This window comes from Dama dama, chromosome 24 (genome assembly GCF_033118175.1).
Source record: "Dama dama isolate Ldn47 chromosome 24, ASM3311817v1, whole genome shotgun sequence".
Lineage (NCBI taxonomy): Eukaryota > Metazoa > Chordata > Mammalia > Artiodactyla > Cervidae > Dama > Dama dama.
Genome location: NC_083704.1, coordinates 36,329,210 through 36,339,425, shown reverse-complemented (window position 1 = coordinate 36,339,425; position 10,216 = coordinate 36,329,210). Strand labels below are relative to the sequence as shown.

Genomic DNA, 10,216 nt, shown 5'->3' with positions numbered 1-10,216 from the left:
GCAGATTCTTTAGCTGACGAGCCATCAGAGAAGCCTAATATCAGTTCAGTATCAGTTCAGTCACTCAGTTGTGTCCACCTCTTTGCAACCCCGTGTACTGCAACACCCCAGGCTTCCCTGTCCATCACCAACTCCCTGAGCTTGCTCCAACTCATGTCCATTGAGTTGGTGATGCCACCCAACCATCCCATCCTCTGTCATCCCCGTCTCCTCCTGCCTTTGCTCTTTTCCAGCATTAGGGTCTTTTCAAATGAGTCAGTTCTTCTAATCAGGTGGTCAAAGTATTGGAGGTTCAGCTTCAGCATCAGGCCTTCCAATGAATATTCAGACTGATTTCCTTTAGAATGGACTGGTTGGACCTCCTGGCAGTCCAAGGGACTCTCAAGAGTCTTGACCAACACCACAATTCAAAAGCATCAATTCTTCATCACTCAGCTTTCCTTATGGTCCAGCTCTCATATCCATACATGACTACTGGAAAAACCATAGCTTTGACTAGATGGACACTGGGTTAATTGCTTTTATTTTTCAATGGCTGTTCACTTAGCATCTCACTTTATCCTTTCCTCAATGCAAATGTCCCTTGGTCAGCAAGGAGAGATAAAATCAGTCAGTTCTAAAGGAAATCAACTCTGAATATTCATTGAAAGGACTGATACTGAAGGTAAAGCTCCAGTACGTTGGCCACCTGATGCGAAGAACTGACTCATTGAAAAAGACCCTCATGCTGGGAAATATTGAGGGCAAAAGGAGAAGAGGGCAGCAGAGGATGAGATCATTAAATAACATCACCAACTCAATAGACATGAATTTGAGCAAACTCTGGAAGATAGTGAAGGACCGGGAAGCCTGGTGTGCTGCAGTCCATGGGGTCGCAAAGAGTTGGATGCTGATTTAGTGACTAAACAACAGCAATAAATACAAATGTGCTTTTGTGTGTAGGTGAGATTTGTGACCCTGGCATTTGTAGAATGGTGGCATGAGACAGCCAAGTTTAGTGATCTGTCTCCTTAGGTTCTTAGGCCAAAGCCTCAGGATGCATTGTCCATATATATATATATTTTTAACTACATCAGTGTTCTTCACATTTTCTTCTAGAGATTTGTGCCAGGACCCTCCTAGGACTGGCCTAGTGAAAAAACTGTGAGGAGCAAGGGGACAGAGGGTTAGGGGCCTGGCAAGGTTTTTCCACTGATTTTTCTCATTACATGCCTTCCTTTGGTCCCTGTCTCTTTCACTAGAATGTGACATTCCTGTGGTGGTGGTATTGGTTTAGTCACTAAGTCGTGTCCTACCTTTTGCATTCCCATGGACAGTAGCCTGCCAGGCTTCTCTGTCCATGGGATTTCCCAGGCAAGAGTACTGGTGTGGGTTGCCATTTCCTGCTCTAGGGGATCTTCCCGACCCATGGCTTGAACCCACGTCTTGAACCTGTGTCTCCTGCTTTGCAGGTGGATTCTTGACCACTGAGCCACCAGAGAAGCCTGAAACTCCTGTAGCTAAGGACTATCTTTTCTCTGACATCTATGTTCTCACCTAATTTTCTGAATATCACCAGATGAGGCATAATCATAATGATGAACATTTATAAAGAATGTATTCTGGAGACAGTGTATCATTCATTGATTACTTCCTTCAGTTCTCATGGACTGTTATTATACCCATTGTGCAGATAAGGAAATTGGAGCTAACAAAAACTAAATAGAAGCTAGAGAAATGCTCTGGACTAGCCATAAGACTCTAGAGGATTGTGCTGCCTTAATTGCCATTGACTTGGATTGTAGATCTTTGTGCCTGAAGATAGGACTTGGCTTAGTGGCTTGGAATCAAGATAACCTGCTCTGTATTAGACCTGCACTATAACCACTTTCTTAATGAAAGAAGCTACCTTTAAGTTGGTTTCTTGGTTAGATAGTACACTGTGGGCGCCTCTCAGTGTGACATTCAGGAATGTCCTGCCCACTATGTGCCGGTGAACATTTTCGATATCATGCCCAGAGAAGAGTCCTGGAAAGCCCAGAAAGAAAGGATTTGGGTCTGTGATATGCCATTCAGCCCACGTGGTAGGGGGGAGAGGGCACAGATTTCATTGGTTCTTTAGAGATGCAAACTGAGACTTAGAAGTACTTCTCCAGAGAATGTTTGAAATGATGCCTGGAGCAAAACCAGATTACCCTATTCATGAAAAATATCTGTTTTCTAAAACCAAAGCTATTTGATTTTTAAATGAATGATTGAAGTCCTCAGTCAAAGCCCTTAGGTGCCTTTGGGGGATGTTTTGCAGCCCCTAACCTTCTCTAGTAGGTTTTTTTACATTTTATGTTGTGATATATGGGGAAACCACAAACCTGATTCCAGGGGCTAACTTTTCCTGAGGCACTGCTTTTTACTTTGAAAATCATGTAACCATCAGCCCGTAGTTGGTGCACATTGTACAAGATTCAGACTGTACATGAATGAAACCTAAGAGTTGCTGGTCCTTGATCTCCCCCTTACTTCCCTTTTCCCAGTCCCTGTTGCTTTTCATCTCCTAAGTAGGTCTCAGTTGTGCCAGTTCCCTGCCACCCCCACCAGCAGCTCCTTGATGAGGTCACCACCATTATCTCTCTACTGTCAATCTACTTTGCTGACAAAGGTCTGTCTAGTCAAAGCTATGGTTTTTCCAATAGTCACATATGTATGTAAGAGTTGGACTATAAAGAAAGCTGAGCACCGAAGAATTGATACTTTTGAACTATGGTGCTGGAGAAGACTCTTGAGAATCCCTTGGACTGCCAGGAGATCCAACCAGTCTATCCTAAAGGAAATCAGTCCTGAATATTCATTGGAAGGACTGATGCTGAAGCTGAAACTCCAATGCTTTGGCCACCTGATGCGAAGAGCTGACTCATTCGAAAAGACCCTGATGCTAGGAAAGATGGAAGGCAGGAGGAGAAGAGGACAACAGAGGATGAGATGGTTGGATGGCATCACCAACTCGATGGACATGAGTTTGAGTAGACTCTGGGAGTTGGTGATGGACAGGGAAGCCTGGCATGTTGCAATCCATGGAATCGCAGAGGCAGACATGACTGAGTGACTGAACTGAACTGAATCAATCTAATAGTATCAGACATCTTTTCTTGACTCCTTTCAGTCTGTTCTTTCTGTGTGTATGTGTGTGTGTTTGTGCTCAGTTGTGTCTGACTCTTTGTGACCCCATGGACTATAGCCCACCATGCTCCTATGTCCATGGAATTTTCCAGGCAAGAATCTGGAGTGGGTTGCCATTTTCTCCTCCAGGGGATTGTCCTGATCCAGGGATCAAACCCATATCTCCTGCATTGGCAGATGGATTCTTTATCACTGAGCCACTTGGGAAGCCCATTCTAGAGTCTCAGTTCAGTTCAGTTCAGTCGCTCAGTTGTGTCCGACTCTTTGCGACCCCATGAACCGCAGCATGCCAGGCCTCCCTGTCCATCACCAACTCCCAGAGTCCACACAAACCCATGTCCATCAAGTTGATGATGCCATCCAGCCATCTCATCCTCCGTCGTCCCCTTCTCCTCCTGCCCCCAATCTTTCCCAGCATCAGGGTCTTTTCCAATGAGTCAGCTCTTCGCATCAGGTGGCCAAAGCATTGGAGTTTCAGCTTCAGCATCAGTCCTTCCAATGAACACCCAGGACTGATCTCCTTTAGGATGGACTGGTTGGATCTCCTTGCAGTCTAAGGGAATCTCAAGAGTCTTCTCCAACACCACAGTTCAAAAGCATCAATTCTTCAGCGCTCAGCCTCTTTATAGTCCAACTCTCACATCCATACATGACCACTGGAAAAACCATAGCCTTGACTAGATGAACCTTTGTTGGCAAAGTAATGTCTCTGTTTTTTAATATGCTCTCTAGATTGGTCATAACTTTCCTTTCAAGGAGTAAGCGTCTTTTAATTTCATTGCTGCAGTCACCATCGGCAGTGATTTTGGAGCCCAGAAAAATAAAGTCAGCCACTGTTTCCACTGTTTCCCCATCTATTTGCCATGAAGTGATGGGACCGGATGCCATGATCTTAGTCTTCTGAATGTTGAACTTTAAGCCACCTTTTTCACTCTCTTCTTTCACTTTCATCAAGAAGCTCTTTAGTTCTTCTTCACTTTCTGCCATAAGGGTGGTGTCATCTGCATATCTGATGGTTATTGATGTTTCTCCTGGTTCTAGAATCTAGGTCATCTCAAAAAGTGGATATGCTCTACTCCCTCCCATCCTTGTTAAACACCTCCAGTGCTATTCCACCTACTGATCTTAACAGACAAACCTCCTTCCTGTGGTATGGATGCTCTGTGTTGTCTGGCATCTCTGCTCTCCCCCAGTCTGTCCTCATTGTCTCATCTTACCCCAGTGATCTCATTTCATCTTCTCTGCCTTTAGTCCTACCCACCTGCCACAGGGCCCTTGGCATTTCTTCTTCTTGCTTCCTGGAATTATTGTCTCTCTTGAATAAAGTCTTGGTCATCTTTTGGATTTCAGCTCAAGTGTCTCCTACTGCCTGGTTGGTTTAAATCTCATTTAGTCTGTCTTAAGACCACATACCTTTTCTTTGTAGAACTCATCAGAGTGTACACTTTGTACTTGTTGCTGTGAATATAGCATCATGGTTAAAAAGGAAGTTCAGCACCCAATTAGGCCAGTTACCAGTAGTGGAATCTTGGGCCACACTACTTTCTTAATTTCCCTAAATTTCTCTTACCCTCAGATTCCTAACCTATAAGATGTGATAGTTCCTAGGTATTGTTGTGAGGATTCAGTTCAGTTCAGTCTCTCAGTCGTGTAGTAAGTACCTAGAATTCTAGTAAGTACCTAACCATGGGTATTAATATGGCTGCTAAAAGACAAGTATAAAAAGCATTCCTCTGGTATGTAATTGTGGGATGAATGAATACATCTAAAATTATCATAAAATGGCCAGAATTTTTGGTTCAAAATTTATTTTATTGTAAGTGGGCCAACTTTATTCCAACTCTGTGCTCTTTTTTCCAAAAGGAGGCTAGGCAAGAAAATGTGGATGAGTTGGGATAAACTATCACCTGCTTATAGGGGCTTCTTGGTGGCTCAGATGGTAAAGAATCTGCCTGCAATGCAGGAGACCTGGGTTTGATCCCTGGGTTGGGAATATCCCCTGGAGGAAGAAATGGCAACCCACTCCAATATTCTTGTCTGGAGAATTCCATGGACAGAGGAGCCTGGTGGGCTACAGTCCATGGGGTTGCAAAGAGTTGGACATGACTCATGAACTAACACTTCATTGCCTGCTTCTAGAAAAACTACTCAAAAACTTCTTTAATTATATTTATGAAGAGCATAGTGTATATATTTCCATTGAATTTTACAACTTTGTTTACTGTCTTCTAGCTCAAACCCTAACTTATTTCTAATAGACCCCTAATCAGGATGTCTTTGTATTGGCAAACACTGGGTGTGAAGGCCACAGTCACTTATATAAAGTGTTTGGAATTACTGTGGCAAATTGAAACTCTAAATACAATTTGTGTCATTAACCTCTCAGGGATTGTATTTTTGACTTTCTCTTGTGTGACATATATCTGGTCACATATTCACTGTGAACCAGTGCTTAAAATGCATAATCCTCAAAGGTTACTAGCAATTATTTAAAAGACCCCATATTCATCTCAAAACCCAGAACTGGGAGATAAGGTTTAAGGAATGGCTGAATAGACACTGGCATAAACAAACCATTTCATAGTTCTTAAAATAAAGTACTTATCGAGCACAATTTTATCTACAAAGCTTGAGAAATGAATTTATTAATCCTCACAACATTCCATGTATTATTATCACCACATAATAAATATGGAGCAAGGGGTTGAAAGGTTAAATTATGTCCCCATCCCCACCCCCATAGGGAACTTAGTATTACTTTTTAATTGTCTGTTTTGTTTTCCATCTCTAAGTTTGTGTCTCTTTTGCCAAATTTAACCATTTGTGGATATTTTTGAATATAGAATTCTTGTAGAGTTGATTTTGAGACTCAAGTCCAGATCAAGTTAGCATCTTGCTGAATCCTCTTTGGAAAGTGCAGGGCTTATGAGTCATTGCTTAAATATATATTATATATATATTTTTCATGTTCTTTTCCATTATGGTTTATTATAGGATGTTGAATATATTTCCTCATGCTATACAGTAGGTCTTTGTTGTTTATCCTTTCTCTATATAATAGTTTGCATCTGCTAATTCCAAGCTCCCAGTCTTTCCCTCTCTCAGCTCCCCCACCCCCTTGGCAACCACAAGTCTCTTCTCTGGGAGTCTGTTTCTACTTCATGGAAGTTCATTTGTATCATATTTTAGATTCCTTGTATGTGTTCAAAAAATAGTATAATGAGCTCTCATATGTCTACCACTGTGCTTTAGAAATAAAATATTACCAGAAAAAGCAGAAACTCTCAGGATCTTTGCTTCTACCTTGTAAAACACCTTACTGTGAAGTGTGTCAATGATCATTCCCACATCCCACGTCTATCTTTATATTATACTGCATACATATGCATCTCTGAATAGTATAGATTATTATGCTGCATGTTTTAAAAGTTTATATGACTGGCACCATGAGGTATATATCTTTCTGCAACTTGTTTTTTTCTTTTTTTTCCTCACTATTTTATTTTAGGAGATTCCACCCTTGATATATGTGGCTCTGGTTCATTTTCATTGCAGTTTAATATTTCACTCTGAGTATGCACACTTTTTTAAAATTTCTGTTGATATTTAAGTGATTTATATTTTTTGAATATAAATGCTGCTACTATAATGGTACTTACATATATTTATATATGATGTGAGACATTTCTAAGATATATTGCAAGGAGGGAAATTGTAGGATCAAATGGTATCTACATTTTAAACTTTTATTAACTATTGCTAACTTTTTCTGTAGAATGTTATACCAGTATGCATATTAATAGTATATGGGAGTTCTGACTGCTCTATATTTCATTATACTTGGTATTCTCAGATTTTTATGTCTGATGGATTTAAAATGGTACCTTGTAATGTTTTACTTTCCATTTTCCTGATTACTGCAAAAAAAAAAAATCTTTGTAAGTGTTTTTTTTTTGTAGTCATTTAGGCTTTGTACTCTGGAAATTGCCTCTCTGTAGCTTTTGTCCATATTTCGCCTGGATTGTCTTTTTATTGATTGGTAAGTGTTCTTTATATATTCAGGATACCAACCATTTGTCAATTATACATTTTGCCAATATTACTCATATCTTCTTTAAGCTTGTTCTTCAGTGCATTCAGGTTAAATTTTTCTAAAATTCTTAGCATGGAAAATACAAGCGTAGGTAATTTTGCCTCCTTTTCTCCTAAAGTTTTATTTTCAAACATTTTGCACGTCTTAGTTCTGCTTTGGCACATATGCTTCGTCACTTCGGATTCTTGCTCATGCTGTTTCCTCTGCTTAAAGTGCATGTACCTGCTCCTTGCTTGGCTAACATTTATCAGTCTTGACAGCCCAATCTTTCAGCAAGTTTTTCCCTCCCTGCACCATGCCTTGCATCTGTACTTGCACCATTCCCTGTGCAGACTGGGGAAGAATTTTTAGGTTTTCTCCTCCCAGAAATAATTATCATGAAGAAGAAAATAATGTCTGATGGGTTTGCCACCTAGTCCCCTAGCTCTGGTAAGATCTTCCTGAATGGCCTACCAAGAACACTTGTCTACAGATTTTAGGTCCTATATAAACATTCTAATTAATTTAGCCTTGGCAGTATTTTCATTGAGTTCCATATCACCATGGTCTTTTCGACCTGCAACATTGATTCCAATTTTCAAAGGCACTTATTCAGTTGAGACGAAAGAGCTCCAAATGCAGATTTGGAAGTCTAGACAAAAATTCCACAGCTATTTTCCTCCATTCTTTACCAGATATCTATTCCAAATGGAGCTCATTAAACAACTTTCTATTTCCTACCTCGTGTGAATCTGCATTTGGGATACGTGTCAATTTACTCTGTTTTCTTTCTTTTATAAATGACCAGGACCTGCACTGGGACATCTATTATTGTGAAGCTGGGATTTAACCCAACTAAGGGGAGGAAAAAGACCCAATATACCTAACTGTGTATTATTTACATGTTTCAATATTTAATTTCCTGTCTCTATTACACACATTTTAGTATGCAGATTATTTGCCCAACATGATTTATCAGTTCCTTGTTAAATCATATTCTCCTCGGGGTACATATTGTCCGTATTTAGAAATTCTTATTAATTTCAAGAATCACATTGTTTATCCAACAAAATTATTACAGCTTTGATGAAGCTTTTAAAGTGTAACATGTAAATCACTATTTTCTCACTTTCATAAGCAGCTGAATTTTTGATCTGGTGGATTATTATGGTTTAGAAGATACTTAGTCTTAGGGAAAATGCACAAGATGGTGCAGTCATGTGTAGATGAGGTTATTTAATTAGAACTGCTGTTAATGACAAATTGCTATCACTCTAGCTACCCCTCCTCCAAATTGCCTTTCTTAAATAGATAAATGAGCATCACTTCCCAATGTTGTTCTAAATAAGATGGGACTAATATTTAAAGCTATAAATGCTACAATAACAAATGACAGGATGGAAGAAGTAAATGAATATTAAGTGTTTGTAATTACTTGTTTTCTAAATTGCATCTTGATTGTGTTACCTGGGAGACTATTAGGGGCATTGTTTAATGAAAAGAGAACTTAAGGAGTTTTAAAAGATGATTTTAGAGTAAAATAAAATAAATATGTCTTAATGTCTTTGTGGAAAAAAAGTAACTTTTTATGAGTTATCTTTTTATTTAATAAAGCTTTTTCCTTTTTTTTTTTTTTCAAAATGTAACATTGGTGGGACCTGTTCTTGCATCTTCACTAGCAGCTGGGGCATCTCCACCCTTGGTGTTTCTGGCGTAAATTACATGAACTCTGTGCTTTGAAACCAGTTTAATAAGTCCTTTACTAAGGGGTTCCTGAAAGGTTGCCCTGGCCAGGGAACCACGATCTTCAGTCTCTCAGAGACAACATCTGGAGTTATAAACTTATAGTTGGGAACTTCTTTACAGAGTTTTGTCATATTTGCTTTGTCAAACAAGACTAGGTTATTGAGCTTGTCCCAGACTTTGCCTTTGGACTACTACTTCTTTTTGGCCTTACCCCCAGATTTTTTCACTGGATCTTTGTCTTTATTTACCAAGTTTCCAGCATGTTTCTTCTTGTTCTCCTTGGGCAGCATAGTGAAACTGGGAGAGCAGCTGCAACCCATTAGTTAGGTTTTTATGTGAGACAATAAGCGGTGTCTACATAACACGCTCATGCCTTGCTAGCACTTTATATCTGAGTAGTATCTTACTTTACCTTTTCCAAACATTTTGATATCCACTATTGCATCTTCTCCTTCCAGTATCTCTGGGATGATAGAATGCCTCATTTGACAGAGGAAAAAACAGACCAGAAATGGTTATGTGTCTTGAATTAAACTGAAAAACCATTAATAACAAAACTAAAATTATAATTCTATGGTGTCATACATAATGCCTTCCTGGAAATGTAGGCAAAATGGAGAAGATGGAAAAGTTGACTACTGCTTATAAGTTATGAGAGTTTATAATACAAATTATGACATTCTGGCAGTGTTCCAATGCTAGAGTATTAGAAATAAATGATCAGTTTTCTAATAACAGTCATTGGTTTCTCTCTCTGATATATTTTCAGTATTTCCTCTATGTTCTGAAATTAGGGCTTCGCCTTCAGAGTTAGTATACAGCTAAGACCAGTGAGCATTCAGTTGAGGTGAAATGCTGTTTAGTGATTCTATCTTTGTCTTACTTGAATTAAGGTGAGCAGATCTACAATTTTTGTTACTGCCATCAGCATTTCATCTTTCTCTGCTCCTCTGTCTTCTTAGTAATAATAAGGTGAGAACCAACCTTCCCTGATGGCTCAGTTGGTAAAGAGTCTGCCTGCGATGTGGAAGATCCAAGAAACAGTAACACCTCTTTTTTTTTTTTTTTTTTATTATTATTTTTTTTTTGTCATACATTGATATGAATCAGTCATAGATTTACACATATTCCCCATCCCGATCCCCCCTCCCACCTCCCTCTCCACCCGATTCCTCTGGGTCTTCCCAGTGCACCAGGCCCGAGCACTTGTCTCATGCATCCCACCTGGGCTGGTGATCTGTTTCA

At 39.6% G+C, this 10,216-nt stretch overlaps 1 pseudogene; it reads right to left on the bottom strand.

Moving 5' to 3' along the window:
- Positions 1-8,860: 8,860 nt before the first annotated feature.
- On the bottom strand, positions 8,861-9,261 carry LOC133045585 (small ribosomal subunit protein eS25-like; annotated as a pseudogene).
- Between the last annotated feature and the right edge of the window lie 955 nt (positions 9,262-10,216).